The following is a 24,690-nucleotide window of genomic DNA, read 5'->3' as shown; positions in this document are numbered from 1 at the left end:
CTGAAGCTCAAAGTCCATTTGCACTTTTATTTCATGAATTTCATTCATGTCATTTATTTGCATTTATTCTTTTTCTAGGTGAGAATGGTTTTTGAATTTGATGTATTGGTTCCAGAGACTAACTCTAAAAGTACCATCAAAGTAATACATGTTTGATTTTTACCAATTAAAAAGCCATCTTTGTTTTTCAGTTCTCCAAGATTTTGAACATAGTGAGAATTGATATACCTTGGCAATGTTAGTTGCCTTTGCATGTCAGTAATAAAAAGTGAATTTTGGAATACAAAGTCATAGAGAGCTGTTGGAAAGGAAGAGAAAAATAACTATTTTTGTAACTATTTTTGCACTGCCACCTCAATTCAATATGATATTTACTGAATTTCAGTAAATATCTAAAACTAAAATTCAACAGAATTTATACTTACAAGTAAATATATATTTTTAAAAAATTAATGAGTCCGGCATATGTCTTTCCTTTCTCTAGCTGAATCTTTATTTTTCATACTAAAGGCCCAGGTAAATTCAGGAATCATTGATAAATTAATTATGCAACCATAAAGAATTAAATTAGAATTAACATATGCATCTTCCTAATGTCTTTTTTTGGGGGGAGGTTAACTTCTATTTTAAGTTCGTGGGTCCAAGTGCAGGTTTGTTACATAGGTAAACTTGTGTCATGAGGGTTTGTTGTACAGATTATTTCATCATCCAGGTATTAAGCCTAGTATCCATAGTCTTGATCCTTTCACCTTTCACCCTCCAAAGGGCCCCAGTGTGTGTTGTTCACCTCTATGTGTCCATGTGTTCTCATCGTTTAGCTCCCACTTAAAAGTGAAATCATATGGTATTTGGTTTTCTGTTCCTGTGTTAGTTAGCTAAGAATAATGGCTTCCAGCTCCATCTATGTTCCTGCAAAGGACATGATCCTCTTCTTTTATATGGCTGCATAATATTCTGTGGTGTATGTGTACCACATTTTCTTTATCCAGTCTATCATTGATGGGCATTTAGGTTGATTCCGTGTCTCTGCTATTGTGAATAGTGCTGCAATGAACATATGTGTGCATGCCTCTTTATAACAGAATGATTTATATTCCTTTGGGTGTATACCTGGTAACGGGATTGCCAGGTCGAATAGTATTGCTGCCTTTAGGTCTTTGAGGAATCATGACACTGTCTTCCACAATGGCTGAACTGATTTACACTCCCACCAACAGTGCATGTTTCTCATCTCTACCAATGTGCACTGATTTAGTACTAGATGTTTTCCATTTAGTAGAGGCGGCAAAAAGCATAGAAGAAGGGTGTGTTTTAGGATGTAGAAATATCAAAAGCTACTTAGATTTAATATCTGTGGACTGAAACATGGTTAAAATGACAGTTTATCATTCATATGTAATGTCTTTTTGAAAAAAATCTCCACCATAAGGATAAATGTGATCAAGTATTTATTGTGTCAAGGAGGGTAATGTAGATACAAGCTTTCTATTTGTTTGCCAGAATCTTTTTAACCACTAAGAATTGTGATATGGAGATTGCAAATAGCAAAAGCTAATTTTCTGCATTCCTTCAAGTAATGTTCTTTTATTTTATTGTTTTGTCAAAGTCAGTGAATAGATATAGTTGTCACTTTTGCATAATGGTATATGGTATTTCTGAACTTGCTACTGCTATCCTTATGACCCTGGCAACTGAAAACAAAAGTTTTAATATTTTAGCTTCTTGTATGCTGTTGAAAAATAAATATGACAGACACATAGTATTAAAAAAATGACCCACATAAGAGGACTCGTTTAGGGTCCAGAATTCTTTTTGCCTCAAAGACAAATCTGAGCAAATAACACAGCAGGTAGATCTTGCTCTAGGAATAATTATTTGTAAAAACAAAAAAGAAATACTAATCAGTGGGCTGTGGGTGGGGAATGGAAATATCATTAAAATGCTCTACATTCTTCAGAAGGTACAAACTGCCTTCGATGCTGGAAAGCACACATAGTTACATCCCATTTCATCAGATCCATTTGTATTACTCAAGATTTTCTCACAGACACACTCAGAATAATGTTTGTCCAAATGTTTGGGCACTCTGTGACTCAGTCAGGCTGACACAGAAAATTGACCATGTAAGGAGGAAAAAAAAATGTTCTCTGTAGCAAACTGTGTTGGAATTGTCAAGGACAAAAGGGATTCATGTTTCCCACCCCTACAACAGTAGCTTCACATCCCACTCTGACTCCCATCCCACCAATTTAAACTACTTGTGAGAGGGGCAAATCACAGTTGCATCCCATGACATACAGAGCTTAAGCATTACTCCCTTACACAAGGGTTTGCTGATGTGTTAAATTCAGGTTAGGCATGACGTACATGATTCTGATGTAGTCATTCTGTATGTTACTATGTCCACAATCACAGCAATTATTACAATTGCCTGCTACTTATCTGTGTTTTCCTTAGATGGCAAATATTAGGAGTGGTGACAAGGTCTGTATTTTCATTATGATATACCCAGTGCCTGGTGTTTAATAAGAGATGTTCAATACAGTTGGAACAAAGGAAGGAAAACATAGATAGGTTGATCCAGAAATGAAAATGAATGTTAACAATGGCAAAAGAGCTAAGCATATGGGAATATTTAAAAATTGGTTAGAAAAATATAGTATCATTGGCTTGAGATTGGTGAATACCAAAGAGTAAGACATTATTATAATAGAGGTATATATTTTGGGAAACACAGGGAAGGAAGGATAAAATGAAAACAGCTCTTTATTAGCTGAATTTTATGGAATACTTTTAAACCTCTTTGATCTGTTCTCAAAACTAACAGACTTAATTGAATTTTGTGAACTCCTGTTGGCCTTTTGGTCTTCAAGTTTTTTCTTGATTATTGCCTCATTTTTGAATGAAGATGAACCTCCTGTCGAGGGGTTACTTTTATAATGTAGGGTATTAGAGGGGTCAGGCTTGGGTCAGAAAAATTGGCAATTGCAAAAGTATGGGCTGCTGGATTAGAAGGGATGATTATTAGAGTCGATCATTTTGAGGCATTGGGGAAATTTTACATGCAGTTTCTAACCTCAAAATTCTTTTTAAAAATGTTTTATTATATATTGGACTATTATAGTTGTATATATTTGTACAATACAATGTGAGATCATAATTTTTAATACAATGTGGAATAATTAGATCAAGCTAATTAACCTATTCATCACCTCAAATATTTAATTTTTTTATGTTGAGAACATTTGAAATTTACTTTCATAGTGATACTGAAATGTACAGTACTCAGTTATTAGCTATATCCACCATACCATGCTAAAGATCTTTAAAAAAAAAAACCCCAAACATTTATTCAATTTAACCAATGCTTTGTACTTTGATTATTGTCTCCCCATTACCCCAAACTTCTAGCCTCTGTAACCACCATTCTACTATTTCTGCCTCGATGAGATCCCTTGTTTTGGATTCCACAGCTAAGTGAGGTCATGTGGTGGTTGTCTTCTAAGCCTGGCTTTTATTAATTAACACAGTGTCCTCCGAGTTTATCCATATTTTTGCCAATGACAGGATCTCCTTTATTTTTTTAAGGTGAAATAGTATTTCATTGTGTGTATATATTACACTTTCTTTATCCTTTCATGTTAATGAACGCTTAGGGTCAATTCCATAACTTGGTTATTGTGAACAGTGCTACAATAAATATGAGCTTGTACACATCCCCTCCAGGTGCTGATTTCAAATATTTCAGGTAAGTAAACAGAAACATAATGGCTAAATCATGTGCTAATGCTATTTTTAGAATTTGAGTAACCTTTATAGAGTTTTCCATAATGGCTATAATAATTTACATTCCCACCAACAGAGTACAAGGGTTCTCTTTACTCCATATCTTCACCAGCATTTATCTTTTGTCTTTTTGATAATGCAATTCTAACAGATGGGAATTGATCTCATTGTGGTTTTATTTGAATCTCTCTAGTGATTAGTGATATTGAGTATTTTTTCATGTATCTGTTAGCCATTTTATATGTCTTCTTCTGAGAAATGTTTATTCAGGTCCCTCGCCCATTTCTTAATCAAATTATTTGTTTTCTTGTGATAGATTTGTTTTGAGTTCTTTATATATTTTGGACATCAATTCTGTATCAGATGTATGGCTTACAAATATTTTTTCCAAATCTACATGATGTCTTTTCACTCTGTTGTTTCATTGTTGTACAGAAGCTTTTTATTTTAATGTATTTTGTCTATTTTTGCTTTTGCTGCTTGAACTCCTGGTGTCAAATCTTACAAATTATTGTAATAGCCGATGTTGTATATATATTCTCCTATATTTTCTTCTAATAGTTTTATAGTTTAGGCTTTATGTTTAAGTCTTTAATCCATTTTGAGTTGAGTTTTGTCTATGGTGTGAGATAAGGGTTCGATTTCATTCTTTTGTATATGGATATCCAGTTTTTCCAACACCATTTATTGAAGAGACTGCCTTTTTACCATTATAAATTTGTGGCACCTTTGCTAAAAATCAATTGACCATAGTTACGTGAATCCATTTCTGTGCTCTATTCTGTTCCATTGATTGATAGCTCTATTTGTGTACCAGTACCTTGCTGTATTAATTACCATCACTTTGTAGTATAGTTTGAAATCGGGTAGTGTGATGACTGTAGCTTTGTTCATTGTACCTATGATTATCTTGGCTGTTTGATGTTTCTTGTAGTTCTAAATACAAAATATTAATTTTGTATTCAGATTTTAAAATATGAAAATGTGAATTATAAGATTGTTTTTTCTATATCTGTAAAAAACGACATTGGGATTTTGATAGCAATTTTGTCAAATCTGTAGATCACTTTAGGTTACAAGGACATTTAACAATATTAATTGGGCCAGGAACAGTGGCTCACACCAATAATTCCAGCACTTTGGGAGGCCAAGGTGGCAGGATTGCTTGAGGCCAGGAGTTCAAGACCAACCTGAGCAACATAGCAAGATACCATTTCTACCAAATTAAAAATAAATTAGCTGGGTCTAGTGGCACACAGCTATTGTCCTACATACTCAGAAAGCCGAGGCAGGAGAATCACTTGAGCCCAGGAATTTGAGGTTACAGTGAGCTATGATTATGTCACTGTACTGCAGCCCAGGTGACAGACCAAAAAAGCAAGACTTTGTCTTAAAAAAGAAAAAGAAAAACAGCAACAAAAAACCACATTAATTACATTAATTTGTACAACCCACGAACACAAGATATCTTTTCATTCCTTTGTGTCTTCTCAATTTTTTTATTAATGCTTAATAGTTTTAAATGTATAGATCTTTCACCTTTTTGGTTAATTTTATTCCTGAGTATATTTCATTCTTCTTCAATTTGCTAAGACTTTTATTGTCACCTAATATATAATCTACCCTGGAGAGTGTTTCATGTGTGCTTGAGAATAATGTGTATTCTGTTGTTGTTGAATGGAATATTCTGTGTATTTCTGTATATGTCCATTTGGTCTAAAGTGTTGTTGAAGTTCAATGTTTCCTTATTAGTTTTCTGTCTGGATTATCTATTCAATATTGAAAGTGATGTATTGAAGCCCCCTACAATTATCATACTGTAATTGATCTCTTTTTTCAGATCCTTTACTGTTTGCTTTATATATTTAGGTGCTCCACTGTTGGGTGCCTATATATTTATAATCAGTATATCCTCTTGATGAATTGACTCCTTTTTCATTATATAATATCCATCTTTGTCTCTTTTTACAAGTTCTGACTTAAAATCTATTTTTTCTGATACATGTACCGCTACCCCTACTCTCTTTTGGTTTCCATTTGCATGGCATATTTTTCTCCATTTCTTCACCTTCAGTCTAGGTATGTCCTTTAAAGTGAAGTGAGTCTCTTATAGGTAGCATATAGGTGGGTTTTGTTTTTGTGCATTAATTTGCTCTGTGTTTTTTGACTGGAGAATTTAATCCATTTACATTCAAGGTAATTATTGACAGGTGAGGACTTACTACTGCTATTTTGGTCATTGTTTTCTGATTCTTTTGTAGATACTGTTTCGTTCTTCCTCTCTTGCTGTCTTCCTTTGTGGTTTAAAGGTTTTCTCTAATGGCATGTTTGGAATTGTTTAAATTTTTGTTTTATGCATGCTGTATAGATTTTTGTTACCATGAAGCTTACATAGAACATCTTACATTTATAACAGTCTATTTCAAGCTGATAACAGCTTAATTTTGATTATATACACAACTTTACACTTTTACTGTCCCCCAATTTTATGTTCTAGACATCAAACTTACATCATTTTGTAATATATATCCCTTGAAAACTTAATTTAGCCAAAGATTTTACTAATAATTTTGTCCTTTAGCCCCCATGCCTGGGAAAAAATTATGTTACACACCAATATTACAGCCCTAGTGTATTCTGAATATTGCTGTCTGTTACTTACACCATTAGATTTTGTGCTTTAATAAGTTTCATGTTGTGAATTAGCAGCCTTTAGTTTCAGGTTAAGAAACTCCCCCTAGCAATTTTTATAAGACAGGCCTAGTGGTGATAAACTCCATTTGCTGTTTTTGTCTGGGAAAGTAATTTCTCCCTCATTGCTGAAAGACAGCTTTGCTGAGTTATTCTCATGTTAAAGTGTTTTCCTTCAGCGCTATGCATATATCATTTCACCCTCTCCTGGCCTGCAGGGCTCTGCTAAGAAGTCTATTGTTAATCCTATTATGACTCCTTTGTATGTTTTAATTTCTTATCTCTTGCTGCTCTCAGAATTTTTTCTTTGTCTTTAATTTTTGATAGTTTATTATATGTCTTCATAAACTCCTTTATGGGTTGAATTTAATTGATGACCTCTGCATTTCCTGTACCTTGATGTTGGCTTTTTTCCTCAGATTAGGGAAGTTTTCATCTATTGTTTTTAAAATATGCTTTCTGATAATGTTTTTCTCTTCATTCTCCTTTGGGAATACCTATTATGCATATGTTAGGTCGCTTGATGATATCCCATGGTTCCCACAGGCTTTCTTCATTCATTTTCCATTCTTTTATCTTTTTGCTCCTCTAATTGAGTATTTCAAGTGTTCTGTCTTTGAGTTCACCGATTCTTCAGCTTGATCAACTAGCTTTTGAAGCTTTCTATTGCATTTTTCAGTTCAGTCATTGTATTTTTATCTTGAGAATTTCTATTTTTTAATTGTTGTTTCTCTTTTTGTCAAGTTTCTTATGTATTGTTTTCCAAATTTTATTTAATTTTTTCATCTGCATAGTTTTGAAGTTCACTGAATTTTTCAAGAGGATTATTCTGTATCCTTTTTTGCCATTTCATAAATCCCCCTTTCTTTAGGGTTTATCGATGGGGCTTTGTTTCTTTTGGAGGTGTCATGGTATTCTTAGTTGTTCCATTGGTATTTGTGCATTTGCAGGTATAGCCACCTTTTCCAGTTTTTATAGGAGTTCTTTGGCATTAATATCATTAGTTTAGTCTATGTTTTGGATAGGCTAGCTGGTATTGATCCTGGGCAGGCAGAGCTTGCTTTTAGCTTCTCTAGATGATTGGGATGTCCCTTTGCTCTAAAATTTGTTGGGGCCTCTGAGAAGGCTCTGCCATCTGGCAAGACCACTGCCTGCGCTCTGCTTTGTAATTATGGGCACTATAATCACCTCTGATTTGGCTCGGCCACATGATGTATTTCCTGGACAGAGATACTGCTATTTTAGTTCAGGAGTTGTATAGGTTTGTGGGAGGGGACCCAAGTTTAAGTGGATTGAGATGGATGGACCAACTACCGCGCTCAGTAGAAATGCATGCTTAAAATTTGCCTTCCTCCTTGATGTGGTCTGGGGTGAGCTTTGAGTCTTAGAGAAGGGCTGATTATACTTTCTGATGTGGCAAAACTATTGTCTGCTTGTGGTCAACATTTGCCGTGGTGGTTTTCTCTCTCCCTTGGAAAGGTCTGGAGGTGGGACTTGAGACTGCAGGAAACACAGATTTAGCTTCTGATGTGGGATATTTAGTGCCTGCTAATTATGGAAATTTGCTGCAAAGGTCTCCTTCACAGGGTGGGACCCCGACCGAGATAGTGTTTGTGGCTGGTCCTGGAGGCTGTTTAGGGATTCAAGACAGGTACCACTTCCCACCTCTTCTGGAAGTGATCAGCTCGGCTTAGCAAGTAAGTTATGCTACTAGCTGGTACCTCTCATTGAGTGCTACTGCTGGAAAGTATATACTGAGCTTTTAATAAAATCTGCATGTTGATCTCTGTGGGCTCTTTCTCCTTGCCTTTTTCTACTGACCCCAAGTAGTCTAACCATGTAACTTCCTCCTACATTTCCCATTCCCTGTGATGTGAGAACAAAGTCAACTTCCTGGGATGCATCTCAGCATGCTAAGGAAGCTGAATGTTCACCTCCCACTTCTTATTTCCCAATTTAAAAACTGTGGACCCTGAGAAATGTTCTCTGTGTGGTACTGTCACAACTTGAGGAGGAATAAGGGTTATGCAGTCAATGAAAGACCATTTCTCCTACCTTCCAGTGCAGATTTTTATTCAGTTCTGTAGATAATGCAAGTGACTCAGGATTACTCCCACATTTTGGTATTTTTACCAAGGTGGTTTTGTCTGTGAATCGTTGCTAGTTGATCTTTCTGTAGGGGAGAGTGAATTCTGTGACTTCCTATTCCTCAATCTTGCTGACATCACCCTCCTCTAACCTCAAATTTCTGGCCTCATATTTACAAGGGTTCACCAGGAATGTTCTGGCTCTTGCAGATTTGACTCGGTATATTTGCTGGTCTGAGTCAACTTAAGGATTTAATCAACAGCCCTCCTAGAGAATAGTGTATTGCCATGGGCAGTTGAGCTTCATGTCTGTTAGAGTACATTCTGAAAAAATAGCTGCTATGCAAAGTTCAAAATGCAAAGACAGAGGCCCGAATACATATTCTAACTTGGAATTGCTTAGGGAACTTCAAGGAACTTTAACCTGATCCACAATTAGTGTTCACACTTGAATAGGTGAGGTCCTAAAGAAAGTCATACAGTAGGAAAGAAAATACAGTTTGTGAGATAAAAACAAAAAGGATCATTATGAGTAATGAGAAAAGAAGGAGCCACAGAGGGTGAGCCAGACTAATCAGCATGGTCCTGGTTTTTGGAGGAAAATTAGATCAGTCTATGCATTGTTATTTCCCCAGTCAGATCCGGCCATGTTTTTTTCCCAAATGTTTGTGTTCATGGGAAGATGTGATATGTGGAATAGTTAAGGAGGTTTCCAAAACTCTGGTATGAGTAACTCCTCTGAAAGAAATTGTTTACCACCAGCTCAAAAAGATTGAGTAAGAATAAGCAGAAGTCCTGGGGAGCACCTGGAGGAGTTTGGCTGCGGGGGCGGGGCTGGCAGCAGCTCATGGGTGGCAGATGCATGCTGCATATTTGGGCTCTTGGCTATAAAGCTGTCCAATAGCACCAGTGTTCTGACTCAGTTATGACATGTTCCCGACTCATTTTTAAAAATATTCATCAATTTTAAACATATAGAAGCCAATATGGTAACCACCCCTCCTTATCCTCAGTTTCTCATTTTGTGGACCACAGTCAACTGTGGTCCAAATATATTAGATGGAAAATTCCAGAAATAAACAATTCATAAGTTTAAAATAGCTTTTATGATAGTATATTTTTATAACAGTTCTATTTTATTACTAGTTATTGTTGTTAAACTCTTATTGTGCCTAATTTATAAATCAAACTTTATCCTAGGTTTGTATGCATGGGAAAAAAAAAATATGAGGAGGGTTTTGTACTATACATCTTGGAATGTATTCCCTGTAAATAAGTGGGGGCTACTGTTTAGTACAATGAATTCTCATGTTCCTGTCATCCAGTTTCAACAATCATGAAGTTGTAGTCATTTTTATTTCATCTATTCCCCTACCTATTTTCTTCTCTCTTATACTATTTTAAAGTAAATCTGAGACAATATAAGCACTCTAAACATTTAACATGATGAAATAGCAATACATTGTTAATGTCATTAATTTTACAATTCCTGGTCAATTTCTTTTTTCATTGTATTTGTTTGAATTATGATCCAAGTTAGTTGACTTTCAGAAAGTAAGATTCTCTTGAATAATGTGGGTTGTCATGGCAATCATTTGGAATGCCTTAAAATCATAATTGAGGCCAGAAGGAAAGAATGAGAGAGAGAAATTTGCCTGTAGATGATTTTGGCCCATGTCTATGGTATTTCCACCTCTTCCTAATCTTTGCTTCCTGATGGCTTGCCCTATAGACTTTGGACTTGCTTAACCAACCCTCCACAATTGCATAAATAATTTCCTTGTAATAAATTAAGGCTGGGTGTGGTGATTCACTCCTATAATCCCAGCACTTTGGAAGGCCCAGGTGGGAGTATCTCTTGAAGCCAGGAGTTCAAGACTAGCCTGGGCAACATAGAGAGACCCCATCTCTACAAAAAATTAAAAACCATTGTCTGAATGTGGTGACACACACCTGTAGTCCCAGCTACTCTGATGGCTGAGGCAGGAGGATTGCTTGAGCCCAGGAGTTCAAGGTGGCAGTGAGCTATGATTATGCCACTGCTCTTCAGCCTGGGTGATAGAGTGAACCCCTATTGCTTAAACAAATTCTCTGGAGGAATATTAACTGAATTGACTGATATAGATTCTTTTTATGTTCATTCTGTTTCCTTGCAATTCATCTGCAAGTCATTTGTCATGTATAGTTTTTATAACCTCGATTTTAAGATTGTAACAGCTGGAGACCTAATATTTATAGCATTTTTCTTCAATTTCTCATCCTTTATTTCTTTTGCTCTCAACTATCACCTCAGTTGGCCATGGTTATTTGCCTGGTGAAGTAACTTAAACCTTCATTCTTGGAGGCTCTGTGCCATTAACAGTCCTGTTAAATTAAAGTAGTTATAACTTTGATTGATTTTTATCACAAGTCATGAAAGTACTACTGAGAGCCTTAGGAGACTTCCCAACATTATAGACACACTTCTGACTCCTTCCGTGTAGTAGGAACCCTCATTCCCCTTGATAGAATCAAATCACATCAGTCAATACTCTGTCTTAATTGCCTATTGATTTGCTGCTTAAGGAGTACCATGTGGCCAGGTGACAGCCTGAACTTTCAATTAAATGTAACCATTTAGATGTTTCCTATAAAAAGAAGTATTCTCTTGGGAAAGAAAACATTTAGGCTGGCAGAACTCAAAATTTTGAGAACAGGATGAAGAAATTATGCTAGTAGTTCATTAGAGCTAATAGTGAGAAGAGAATAGTATTCCCACTGACTTTCCTTGATTCTCAGATCTGGAAATCTTAAAATGGAAGAAACAGAAGTTTCTTGGTATAGAATCAGTGATTCAGAATATATAATATATCCTGAAGAATAAGATCCCAACCCCCATTTCAAAGTATCATCACTCAATGGACATAGATACAGAATCTTTGAACTGCATTATACTAATCTACCAGGCAAGCTGCTTCAGTGTAATAGGCAACATGACAAAAAAATCGGTGAATTCCATTAGCCTGAGCCTATTGCCATACCTCATTTATTTAGGGGAAAAAAAAGAAATTTCCTAGTGAGAATAATGCTATGTAGTGTACCTTACTTTTGAGTAAGGCATTCTGTAAATCCATAGATGAAGCTTTTGGTGAAAGAACTATGAGCAGGGAAAGCAAATTCATATTCGGGGTACTACCCATTCCATGATGGAAGCATTCAATATAATAACCAGTGGCTGGAGTGTCCCCATACAGAATGATGCCATATAGGGAGCTCAGTGTTGAACTCTGCTATTGGCCGACACTTAGATCAGCTATCATGAGAAAAGTGCATGTTGTTGTGCCCATGCGTAAGCTCCATCCCTGCTGCTTTGGCTGCATAGTCCATGAGTATTGGGCAAGAGCAGGGTTGGCTGGGGAAAGAAGCAAAATGGGTCATCTTGTTCAGTTCGTTAATAAGACCCTCCTCTTCTATGGTTGCTCTTTAGATGTATTCGTATGTCTCTCCATTTCTTCTGCAGGCACCCAAATCATCAATTTTGCAATCGTGCTTCTTCCAAATCTCTAAACATTTAACCAAATTATTAGCCAGTTCTCAAAGATCAGGGCATAATGTTCTTCTGGTCATCTCTTGTTCAATGAAAAATGAACAAACAGTTGCATTATGCAAAATTATATTTTCACCAGTACTTGCCTGGACCACTCCTGAGTGAGGTTAGAGTGCTGTAGCCTTCCGCTTTGAGATGGTGCCAGCCATACCACGCAGGGCCGTCTGTAAACCAGGTCTGTAATGTGTCTTCTTCTTTTTTTTTTTTTTGAGACGGAGCCTTGCTCTGTTGCCCAGGCTGGAGTGCAGTGGCACGATCTCGGCTCACTGCAAGCTCCGCCTCCTGGGTTCACGCCATTCTCCTGCTTCAGCCTCCCGAATAGCTGGGACTACAGGCGCCCGCCACCACGCCTGGCTAATTTTTTGTATTTTTAGTAGAGATGGGGTTTCACCGTGTTAGCCAGGATGGTCTCAGTCTTCTGACCTTGTGATCCCCCCGCCTCGGCCTCCCAAAGTGCTGGGATTACAGGCTTGAGCCACCGCACCCGGCCAATTGTAATGTGTCTTCTGTCAATTTGTCATGGGATACAACCCATGCTACAGATATGGGTTGGGACAGAGTGGGTAATATAACAGGAGTAGGGACCATGAAAGTCTGAGCTATTAGCTAATGGAAGGTACTTGCGCCTTCGGAACCTACTCAAGCCCAGTTTCACATATGTCACTTCCAATTAATGATAGACTGCTGCAGTATGTGTCCAACTTCATGTCATTATGGGTCAGACATAGTCAGTTCAGAATACACAGCTCAGCCCACTGTGGTACCCTATATCAAGCATTTAGTCTGTACAAGAACCCAGAAGCATGCTAGAAACTGCTTATAAGAAAATAGTAATCTGTGAAGGATTACATATCTTTACTCCAAAATCACAAATGTCACTGTTGTAATTCAATTATAGCTGTCTTTAAAAATCCACTAAGAGTATATTTAACTTTTACAATATTCCATCATAATGCCTTCATAGGACTCAAATGGCAGAGTAGCTTTAACAGCAGCCTGAACCTGATGCAGGGCCTCCTCGAAGTCTAGGTTTCATACAAATCTAGCAGCAGTTCTAACCACTCAGTAAATAGGTGGAAGTAGCACCCCAAATTGGGATATGTATTGCCTCTAAAACCACAGTGCTCAGTAGGCATTGTGTCTCTTCTTTGTGACAGGAGAGAACAGATACACTTGTTTTTTACCTTGAAAGGATGTCAGCATTCCCCAGATCAGTCAGATCTTAGAATTATCATTGAGAAATCTTTGCACATCTTTGAAATTGTCTGTTATTTTTTTCCCCACCCTCTGGCATGCATGTATCATACTGCAGTGGTTAGGATTATTACCGCTTCCTGTAATCATTATGATGTCATTGACGTGGGCTAATTTGATGTTCTGTGAAATGAAGAGATGACCAAAGTCCTTGCAGACTAGACTATGACTGAGAGTTGGAGAGTGATATAATCCTGTGGTGAGAAAGTATACTGTCATTACTAAGATTCATAGGGAAAAGTATTTAACAGATTGATGGCTGCATTTCAAATACCAAGGGATATGTTGATTTTCTCCAGTAACTAAACCAACCCTAAATCTAAAGCAATACTGCAATTAGAATCTCCACTTGATAAAATTTATAATAATTCTTTCTCTTTTCCCAAGACCCATCTGTGTTTTGCTTCAGCCAAAAAGGCAAATTTTATAGAAGAAATGATTAGAATCACTTAACTGGATGTTAGCACTAACCTCTGCAGTCCTGCCAGGAACATGCAGTATTGTTTTGCCTTTGGTATTTTAATAGGTAGAAGCAATTTTTCTTTCTTCCACTTTGTCTTTCCTAGTATATTATAGTAGCCCATGGTTCTGTATTAGTGTGGAAACTAGTGTGGGCTTATGCCGGTTGCTTTGTATGTCTATTCCAAATATACATCCTAAAATTTGGAAAATCATCATGGGTAGATGCAGACGCACAGTGCTCACTGTGAGATGGACATAAAACACAACTCTATTAATTTTGGCAGGTGAATAATGCTAGTGTTGGGTCTCCAGAAAATAGTGCGCTCCAAACAACAAGTAATCCCCAAATCCTAACTACTTCCCCTAATGCACAGTCATCTGGGAAAATGACTAGAGGTTCCTTGGGGAAGGCTGGGGGAAGATTTATAGTATAAATGTTAACAGTGTAGCAGAGTCCTTTCATTTCTGTGTTGCACTCACAATGTGTTTTTCAAAGCATCAATGCAGAGAATGTCTTCTGGACTCTCACAATGGAGACATAGTTATGGGCAGGAGACCAGCTATGATGTAATAAATCCACTCTAACTGTCTAATCTCTGTAAGCATTTGGATAACTTTTTCTATAACAAATGAAGAAATTTGGCACTTAAGTTTGTTCAGTATAAACTACCTATGTTTAGTTCCAAATTTCAATCAACCATCCAAGCGGAGTAACTCCTGGCCTCATGAGCTAACTCATTTATCCAGGATGTCTGCATAGTGCAACTGTATCAGTATTTTTGACCTGATGGAAAATTTTTACCCAGATCCCAAACACATAGCATTCAAATTTTGTGGGCAACTTTACGTCTACATTTATTGTGGATGCTATATATGGATTTTTGTGATTGTTGTTTGATTTGACTTTTTATGGAGAGATATGAGAAGACTTAAACATTTTATGCCACTGCTGCTGTAAATTTCCCAACTTATTTTTCAAACAAGTTATTTATTCAAAGGTAACTGATTTTCTGCTTTTCTTACTAAATACAAAATTGTGCCTTTTGAATAATATTCTATTTAATATTGTATATATGTACAGATAATACATAATGTTGACTAAAATGAGCTTGATTTTGTAACTTGTGTTAGTAATTTCAAAAGAACAAGAACACAAATTGAAAAAAAAGAGATACTTGTTTACTTATTCATACTTTATTTATTTTAGTGTAAATGTGCACTAAAATTAGTGCAAATCTAAATGTCAACAATGCATATAATACTATAGCAAGAAAAACAGAAATCCCGCACAAGATCAACTCTAAGAAGTAAATTAACACTGTAGTCATGGAAACAGGTGTTCTCTTTTTTCTTTTTAACTAAATGTGCACATTTGACTCCAACAAGGAGACTGGGGCTTCTGCATGTTGTATCTACAGTAAGAACTTTTCAAAAAATGACACTTGTTTATTAGAATTATTTAGGGACTATGTTGGATCACAAAGACTACCTGAGAAGAAGAACCCTCTCTGGCAATTATCCTTTGGGGTCAGCGCCGCTGAGTCGCTTCTGCATTCGTAGCCTCTTCCCTTCCTGTTCTGACTTAACCAGTTCCTTCACAGCTTCAGACTTTATTCTCAGTGTCTCTCATAAAAACAGCAGCCTTTTGTGAACTGGTGGTGAGGAGAGGAAGTATGTGGGAAGAGTTTTTATAAAGGATTTATGCTCCCTTAATTTGCTGTTGAGTTCAGAGCTACCTGCTCATTAAACATCTCCCTCGTACTCCTAGCCCCATCCACATTTAGCCTGCCAAAACAATCAATTGAATATTTAACTAGCATGAAAAATAATTTTCCTTTTAGTATAGTTATTTCATTTATGCTACCAATGTAAAGCACATAAGGTGATCAAATAAAAATCAAAGTTGCCACATTTAGTTTTGTTTCAGTTTAAGTCAAGGGAAAGTGTATATAGTAAATATTTTATTTTTAATTTCATTAATCTCTAAAGTAATTGAATAGCCTTTTCTTTCATGATCTCTCTGTCTTCTCTCTCTCTGTCTCTCTTTGTGCATGTGTGTGTGTGTGTGTCTATTTTCTTAAGAGATTTTCTGCAATAAGAAGGCGCTTTTAATCTCGGGTGACATTCTCTAGTTCACTGAAATTATTTTATTTATCCAGAGACTTTGGGAAGCTCTTTTTTCATAGTAATGTGTATAACAATTTCATACAGAGCTTATTTATTTTTTCCAAATTTACTGCTCTTTATGATATAGACTAATTTGGTTTTCATTTTTTTTGCTTAGTCTTATATTTTTCATTATTTCAGCCTCTGAAGAATAATGTTTTTATTAACACAGTTTCATCTGGAACTGTACTTCCCAAAACAAACAAAAAACAGAAACTCCTATTTCTGTTGAAATTCTTCTGTCCTTAAAGGTCAGCTCAATTGTGTTTTCTTTCTGCGTTTTTCCCAATTTCTTGGGTCTGAAGTGTCTTTTCTATTTTGTATGATTCTTGAGCACATTGCAATACTAAAACCAAAACAAAACAAAACACTTTTTATGTAATGACATTTGACATCTAGGAAAAGTACATATGAAGGCTTTAAAATCACCAAATGTGTAAACACAATTTAGTTTACAATTTTTCCTTTCCCAGCTGTAAGAATTGAGCAAACTATAAATTTTCCTTTTTCTTGTTTGCACATAAAATAATGTAAGACTCATCCATAGTCTTGATCAATTTACCATTTAGCACTTTGTTTCAAACTTCTATTTTCTGGTAAAAGTTGTACGTGGGAGAATTTTTTTTAAATATCTCTACTTTTTCTTCACGTCTATCGCAGCACTAGAAGCTCCTCGTTGAAATGGGTATGCTGCAGAGATGATCAGGATTCACTCACCAGATGAATTGTTCCTACACGCAAGTTAATGTAGAGCCAAAAAGTGGTTACACATTGTAAAGTTTTGAAGCTATTAAAATATTCAAAAGGAAAATTGGTGAAGACTAATGGTCTTTGAAGATTACTTAAATCCCTTAGTGGATTAAATGTATATTTAAAGAACAATCTTGTGTTGATGAACTTTTTTGTCTTTAAATGCAACACAGTGCCTAGGTCAGTGTTTACACAAAAGTGATTTTGCAAAAAAAGAAAAAAAAACAGGTGAATTGATTATAATACAATACTTGCTGGGAAGATTAGGGGAAGATAGAGAGTGATAGTTAAGAACCAGCACTTTGAAATCAGATATACTTTGGTTTTAGATGCCAGGATTTTTGTTCTCTTATTAGATTTCTCACCTTAGAATTTTTTTACTCTATTAATGTCTTGGACAATTTCATCCACAAAGTGGAGTAGAAAATAATGGTAGACACTTTTCAAAATTCTCCTTATGATTAAATGAGGTAATACAGTCATTGTAGGGGATTGATTCCAGGACACCCTGCATATGCCAAACTCTACGGATGCTCAAGTCCAGAAGCTGGCCATGTGAAACCTGGGGTTATTGTATTTTGGATCTGAGATTGATTTAATTGACAGCTGTGGAACCCAGGGGTACAGAACCCACAGAAAGGGAGGATTGACTACATTTAATTTTTTTTTTCTTCTTTTTTTTTTTTTTTTCTGGAGACAGAGTCTTGCTGTATCACCCAGGCTGGAGTACAGTGGCGCAATTTCAGCTCACCACAAGCTCCACCTCCCAGGTTCAAGTGATTCTCATGCCTCAGCCTCCTGAGTAGCTGGGACTACAGGTGTGCACCACTACACCCAACTAATTTTTATACTTTTAGTAAAGATGGGCTTTCTCCATGTTGGCTAGGCTGGTCTCAAACTCTTGACCTCAGGTGATCTGCCTGCCTTGGACTCCCAAAGTGCTGGTGTTACAGGCGTAAGTCCCCGTGCCCAGCTGACTATATTTAGTTTAATTTTATCAGTAAAAAGCATTCAATGGAGAATATTCATTTTGATCTATTTGAATTATATATTTTTTTGTTTTCTGTAAAAATGTGCATGGAATGAAATGCTAAGAAATCATTGAACTGGCAGAAAACTAAAAACAATGGCAAGTATTCTTTACTGAGATAAAACCTATTCTGAGGGGCTCAAACATAAGCATAATGCATGGATCCTTAGTAACTAAAAAGAGTACAATGTTAGGTTGTTGTAAAATACAAAAATGTTAATATAGAAGTGCTTTGCACAGAGCAACTGCTTTCTCTTAGCTGAATATCAAGAAATGTTTTCTTTTTTGTGATACCAATAGCTCTTGAGATATAGGATGATGCTATTTCAAAAATTCTGGTGGCTGAGAAGGAATTACTGCTCTCTCTATTTTGTTGTATAGTAAGTCTTCACTAGGAAAGCTAGTTATGAATGCCAAATAGTTCTTGTGGAGAGATCTGTAATGATTCTTCTCTTGCTAGGATCCTGGACCTTCATAGCAATGCCACAGCAGACCACCTGCACTGAGATTTTGAGATTCCTTGCCTTCAGTTATATCAACAGAAAATTATATTTGTCTAACTCCATTGCTCTGGAATGTAACCTATTTTTATGCTCAAACTCATTGAAACATGAGCTCACAAAAAAGCAATAGCAAAACAAACACTATCATAGTTTCCCATCATAAATCTGTCTGGTTAAAAATAGAGAAGACACTTTTTTTCTTTCTTTTGTTTTTCTTTTTTGAGACAGAATCTCTCTCTGCTGCCCAGGCTGGAGTGCAGTGGGATGATCTCGGCTCATTGAAACCTCCACCTCCAGGTTCAAGCGATACTCCTGCCTCAGGCTCCCGAGTAGCTGGGACTACAAGTGTGCACCACGATGCCCAGGTAATTTTTATATTTTTTGTAGAGATGAGGTTTCATCATGTTGGCCAGGCTGGTCTCCAACTCCTGACCTTAGGTGATCCACCCGCCTTGACCTCCCAAAGTGCTGGAATTACAGGTATAAGCCACCATGCCTGGCTGGCAAGATACTTATTAAAACAATAACTCTTTATGTCATAGAACTGCTTCTATATTTGGACCCGTGTAATAAAAGTCTAGAATGTGTCTTGCTTTTTCCCACTAAAAATGTAAGAGGATGTGCCACAGACCCCTCCTCCCCCCGACTCCAGATTTTGGTCTAGCGATATGTTTAAGGGAGTTAAGTTCAGTGATGTAACTTGTATACGTTTTGTGTCCAACAAGCTTTCATTTTAAATCATTTTCAGTACAGTTCATTGTTAGAAGCATTTCTATCATTCAAGTGAATTGCTGTACTTCTGGGATTAGAATGTAGAGAAAACAGCATTAACTTTAAGGACTCAAACTTCTCATGAACTACTTTTTTTTTTCTTTTTTTTGAGAGGGTCTTGTAGTAGAGCACATCCAATATTTTGAAAGATTTATGTTTTGGTAGCTGATTTTATTAATCTACTGATCATCCACCCATCCATCCATTAATCTACAGGCCCTGGACACATAAACATAGTTTCAAGGATGTAATAGTCTATGATAGAGATAGTCAATATAACAAGCAACGGCCGGCACAATCAAAACTCATTTGCAGGCATAAGTGCAGGAAAGCCTAGCGCAGAACAGGGAATCAGAGGAAGCTTTGGGAGGGCAATACATTTGTGTTATTACATGGAAGATGAAAACATTTGTTTCCTAGTGATCTAGCATGGGAATACAGCATGTCAGACTAGAAGAACCAGTATTAAAAAAGGATTCATTTTTTACTTTTTACCCAAAAGTGTGTGTGTGTGTGTGTGTGTGTGTGTGTGTGTGTTGTGAACCCTCAAAATTTGAGACAGGTCTCAGTTAATTTAGAAAGCTTATTTTGCCAAGGTTGAGGATGCTCACAGGTGACACAGTCTCAGGAGGTCCTGACAACATGTGCCCAAAGTGGTTAGAGCACAGTTTGGTTTTATGTATTTTAGGGAGACATGAGACATAAATCAACATATGTAACATGAATGTTGGTTCGGTCTAGAAAGGTGGGACAACTCAAAGCGGGGAGGGGACTTCCAGGTCATAGGTAGGTAAGAGACAAATGATTATATACATTTGAGTTTCTAATTAGCCTCTCCAAAGGAGGCAATCAGATACGCATTTATCTCAGTGAGCAGAGGGGTGACTTTGCGTAGAGTAGGAGGCAGGTTTGCCCTAAGCAGTTCCCAGCTTGACTTTTCCCTTTAGTTTAGTGATTTTGGGGCCCCAAGATTTATTTTCCTTTCACAGTATGCATATATTATTAATATATATGTGTATTTTATGTCTGTGTGTGTGTGTGTGTGCATGTGTGTTTATATACATATATGGAGGGAGAGAGAGAGATTTGTTTTAAGGAACTAGCTAATGTGATTATGAAGGATGGCAAGTCCAAAATCTGTAGCATAAGCCCACAGACTGGAGAGTTGGCATGGAATGTTGATCCCAAAGACAGTCTGGAGGCAGAATTTCCTCTTCATAAGGGATCTCAGCCTGTTTTTTCTTAAGGCCTTTAAGGTAATCTGCTTCCCTCAACGTCTACTGATTTAAATATTAATCTCATCTAAACAATAACTTCATGTAACATCCAGACTGGTGTTTGACCAAATATCTGGGTAATGTGGCTTACTAAAGTTGACACAAAGTTGATAATCACATACCCCCTTACATTAATGAATGGAAACATCTCAAAGAAGGGAAACTGTGAGTATTCATAACATAGATAAAGGCCAAGTTACTGATGATCGAATAAGCCAAAGGCAATTCTCAGAAAATAATTTGTCAGATAACCAATTTGGTAAATTAGCAAAAACAACTATTAAACTATTTTTATAAGTTTACAACATATTATGTGGAATGATTTTTTACAATATTTGTAGACTTCTGTGAAGCTTAAAGAATGGTTTTATTTTGTCTTTATAGTAGCATGTTAAGAAATATTATATTGGTTTTAAATAAAGGGGTAGAGAGTAGCTTAGTCTCATAAATATACTGAATATTCAAAATAGTATGCTCCATAATTAATAAGCAACATTTCAGCAATTCATATAATATACCTATTTATCTTGATTCCTTTCAAATAATATATAGTTGCTGTTTTGTCAACAATTTTATTATTTCAAAATTATTTTCTTCAGTTTTTAAAGAGCGTACCAACTGTACCATACTGTGTTGATCACGATAGCTTCATAATATAGTTTAAAGCCATTTATTGATAACTTCTAGTTAATTGTACCTAAGATTTAATATGTGTTATAGTTTATCTTGTTCCTAAGTGCATGTCTTACACTAGCAGTATTTTAGAATGGTCAACTATTTGCTTCTATTTTTTCTTCAGAAATTGTACTTGTGTTAACCTGTCACATTTGTTATGCTAATCATATTATTTATTTAAAATCTCTTCCTTGCATCCTCACTTTTTTCCTTTTGTTTTGTGTGGCCCCATGCTTTCATGATAATTTTTTTCCACAAAATAAAATTGCTCCTTATTTTAAAATTTCATTACTGATTACAAAATATACTTCTCTGAATGGAAAACATGCTTTTAAAACTTTAAATTGTCTTAGAATCTCTCATTTAAAAAACCTGAACAATTAAAAATATGTGGGTATGTAGAAAGAGGTAACTAAATACAACAAAAACTTTCAAAAGTTAAGAAAACCAAACTGATACAAATATGAACAATTAAAATAGATTTTGAAAGTTGAAAAATGCAGTGAGTTCTGAGATTTAGCCTTTTAGTAAATTCTTTTTTTTTTTTTAGCAATTGTCTTTTGATAAGTGGATTTATAGTTTATTTGTTTAGAACTTATCACGTACTTAAAGCACAAATATTGTTTATTTAATTTTGAAAATTCATGAAGTCTTCAAAAATCTTATAAGGACCTTTAGAATATCTAGATATCCAACTTTTCTGACACCATTTATTGAAGAGACTATCCTTTCCCAATTTTGTATTCTAGGCCTCCTTTTCAAAAACTAGTTGACTGTATGTGTGTGGGTTTATTTCAGGGGTCTCTATTCTGTTCTATTGATATATGTGTCTGCTTTTATGCCAGCACCATACTGTTTTGATTACTATAGCTTTGTAATATACTTTAAAGCCAGGAAGTATGATGTCTTCAGCTTCATTCCTCTTTCTTAAAATTGCTTTGGCTATTGCAGGACTTTTGTGAATCCATATGAATTTTAGGATTGCTTTTCTATTTCTGTGAAAAATAACTTTGGAATTTTGATAGGGATTGATTGAATTTGTAAATTGCTTTGAATGGTATGAATATTTTAATAATATTAAGTCTTCCAATACATGAACACAGGATATCTTTCCAGTGATTTATGTCTTCCCCAATTTATTTCATCAGTGTTTTATAGTTTCAGTGTACAGCTCTTTGGACCCTTTGGCTAAATTTATTCCTAAGTACTATATTTTTTTGATGCTATTGTAAATGGTGTTATTTTCTTAATACCTTTTTCAGATAATTTATTGTGAGTTTGTAAAAACACGACTGAGCTTTCACATATGATTTTCTATCCTGCAAATTTACCGAATATATTTATTAAATACGATAGTTTTTTAGTAGAGTCTTTAGAGTGTTCTATATATAAGATCATGTCATTTGCAAACAGAGACAACTTTCTTTTTAATTTGGATGTATTTTTTTTTTGTCTAGTTGCTCTGGCTGTTAATTCCAGCATATGCTGAACAGAAGTGACAAGAGTGGGCATCTTTACCTTGTTTCTGATCTTTGAGGAAAAGTTTTCAGTTTCTAACCATTGAATATGACAGTAGCTTGGGCTTTATTATGTTGAGGTACACTCCTTATATACATAATTTGTTGAGCATTTTTATAATAAAAGAATGTTTAATTTTGTGAAATGCTTCTTCTACATCTATCAAGATGATCATATTCTTTTCATCTTTCATTCTACTAATTTGACATATCACAGTTACTGATTTGCATTTGTTGAAAGATCCTTTCATCCCAGAGATTAATCACACTTAGTTATGGTGTGTGATCTTTTAAATGAGCTCTAAGATTTTGTTATTTTGTTCAAGGATTTTGTATCTATGTTCAGTAGGGATATTGGCTGTAATTTTTTTTCTTGTACTGTCCTTGCCTGACTTTGTTATCAGGATGATATTGGCCTTGAGAAGTGAGTTTGGAATCTTATCTTCAGTTTTTTTGGAAGAGTTAGAGAAGGATTGGAGCTAAATCTTCTGATGTTTGATAGAATTTACCAATGAAACTGTATTATCTTTGATTTTTATTTGCTGGGAGTCTTTTGATTATTGATGACCTCTTACTTGTTACTAGTCTATTCAGATTTACTGTTCTTCATAATTCAGTCATGGTAGGTTGTATATTTCTAGGAATTTATCAATTTCTTCAATGTTATCCAACTTGTTGGCATGTAATTTTTCACAGTAGCCTCTTATGATGGACCTATATCTTACACCATGCATAAAAATCAACTAGAAGTGAATTAAAGTCTTAAATGTAAAACCTGAAATCATAAAACTTCTAGAAGAAAATGAATGAAAAACCTTGATATTGGTCTTGGCAATAATTTTTTAGATATGACACCAAAATTCCTCACAACAAATTTTCTTGAACAAATTTTCTTTGAAATAAAAATAAAGATTACATCAAACTAAAAAGCTCCTGCACAGCAAATAAAGCAATCAACAAAATAAAAATACAATCTACAGAATGTTAGAACATTTTTGAAGCCATGTATCTGGTAAGAGGTTAATATTTAAAATACATAAAGAACTTCTACAACTCAGTTGCCAAAACCTCAAATAACTCAACTTTAAAACTGGGCAAAGGATCTTAATACACATTTCTCAAAAAAAAGAACACCATACAAATGGCTAACAGTTACATGAAAAGATGCTCAACATCATGAATCATTAGGGAAGTGCAAATCAGAAACACAGAAAACTGTCATCTCATACCTATTTGGTTGGCTTATATATATTTTTTAAAAAGGTAGCAAGTGTGGATGTGGAGAAAAGGGAATGCTGGTATAGTAATTGTAGGAAGGTACATTGCTGCAGCCATTGTGGAAAATAGTATGGAGTTTCCTCATACAATTAAAAATAGAATTACAACCTACCATGAATGAATTATCACGAAAAGAAAATCTGAATAGACTAAGAACAAGTAAGTAGTCATCAATAGTCAAAAGCCTCTCAGCAAATAAATGTAAAAGACTATGTGGCTTCATTGGTGACTTCTATCAAACCTTAGAAGAACTAGCCCCAATCCCTCTCAAATTCTTCCAAAAAAATTGCAGATAAGATGGATAACCCATCAATGCCACTTAAGGGCATTTATCCCAAGGAATTGAAATCAGAATTTTGAAGAGATACCTACCTACACTCCTGTTTTTATTGCAGCATTCATTATTCACAATAGCTAAGATATGGAAAAAAAATCTAAGTGTCTATTAATGGATGAATGGATATAAAAATATGGTACATACATAAAATTAAATAGTATTTGGTCTTAAAATAGAGGGAAATCCTTCCATTCGCAACAATATGGATGAACCTGGAAGACATTATGCTAAGTGAAATAAGCCAGACAAAAAAGGGCAGGTACTGTGTGACCTCACTTATATGTGGAATTAAAAATAAACTCACAGAAGCAGAGAGTAGAATGATGAATGATTACTAGGCACTGGTTGGTGGGGGATGAAATACAGAGGTGGCAGTAAATAAAGTTTCAGTTATGAAAAATAAATAAGTTATGATGATCTACTATATAACATGGTACATATAGTTAACTATATTGTGTACTTAAAACTTTCAGAGAGTAGATCTTATGCTAAATGTTCTTAGCATGAACACATAATAATA

General features: G+C 35.5%; 1 long non-coding RNA gene across 1 annotated transcript in view; it reads left to right on the top strand.

Moving 5' to 3' along the window:
- The window catches only part of LOC134809933 (uncharacterized), a 59,424-nt gene that overhangs the window by 6,288 nt on the left and 28,446 nt on the right, over positions 1-24,690 (top strand). The window contains exon 2 of the long non-coding RNA XR_010156750.1: positions 18,544-18,680. This is a non-coding gene — a long non-coding RNA (uncharacterized LOC134809933). The remainder of the gene's footprint in view (positions 1-18,543; positions 18,681-24,690) is intronic.

This window comes from Pan troglodytes, chromosome 3, assembly GCF_028858775.2.
Source record: "Pan troglodytes isolate AG18354 chromosome 3, NHGRI_mPanTro3-v2.0_pri, whole genome shotgun sequence".
Lineage (NCBI taxonomy): Eukaryota > Metazoa > Chordata > Mammalia > Primates > Hominidae > Pan > Pan troglodytes.
The sequence above is the reverse complement of the archived record's forward strand: the minus strand, read 5'-3'. Positions and strand labels throughout refer to the sequence as shown.